We start from the raw sequence: 936 nt of genomic DNA, 5'->3' as shown, positions 1-936 counted from the left end.
CATGTGTTTGAGATAAGGGGACCCATCCTAAGTCTCGATAAAGAGTCTCTTTGGGTGTATACTGAGGGGCTTTTAAAAGAAAACGGGCCATTTGAATTAATACTTTCTCCAGATCTTCAATATCCTTCTTGGATTTGTTAAACCAAATGCTACATGAATAATTTATTGATGGAAGTGCAATAGTCTTCCATAAAATATTTCCATAATAAAGACGATTAATGTTATTTAGATTAGCTATAATATCTTTAATATAAGCAATAAGACGATTGCCCTTTTGAATTACATGCTGATATTGAGTATGCTCACTTAGGTTTGAAGAGATATAAACGCGTAAATATTTGTAGCTGTTTACCTCACTTATAAACTTGTTGCCTAATTTCCATTCTTTATTATTATTAATTCTTTTCCCAACGACCATAATATTGGATTTTTCATGATTAAAACCTATCTTCCATTCCTTGGCAAATCTACTTGCAATTTCTAACATTTTTTTCATTTAATTTTCACTATTAGCTATTAAAACTACATCGTCAGCCCAAAAGAGCCCTCATATCCAAATACCATTCATATTCACACCTAAGTTGCTTTCACGAAGAAGTTTAACAAATTCATTAATAAATATTGAAAATAAAATGGGAGAAAGCACGCATCCTTGTTTAACGCCTTTATGAATTGGAAATTCCTTAGTCATATTTTCCCCAATTTTTACTTTAGATTTAACGTTGTCATGTAGTGAACTAATGATTCTCCAAATTTGTCCTCCTATGCCTGCATCCCAGGCTGATTTAAGGAGACCATCACGCCACACACTGTCAAATGCTTTTCGGAAGTCCAGGAAGGCAAGATACGTAGTTTTATTTTCAAAGGAACGGCAAGATAAAAAACTTTTCAATGTAAAGATGTGGTCTTCACATCGGTGATAAGATCTAAATCCTC

The sequence above is a fragment of the Anneissia japonica genome, unplaced genomic scaffold, assembly GCF_011630105.1.
Source record: "Anneissia japonica isolate Jap-2015-1 unplaced genomic scaffold, ASM1163010v1 scaffold2576_len324117_cov159, whole genome shotgun sequence".
Taxonomy (NCBI): domain Eukaryota; kingdom Metazoa; phylum Echinodermata; class Crinoidea; order Comatulida; family Comatulidae; genus Anneissia; species Anneissia japonica.
This window is presented reverse-complemented; position numbering follows the sequence as displayed.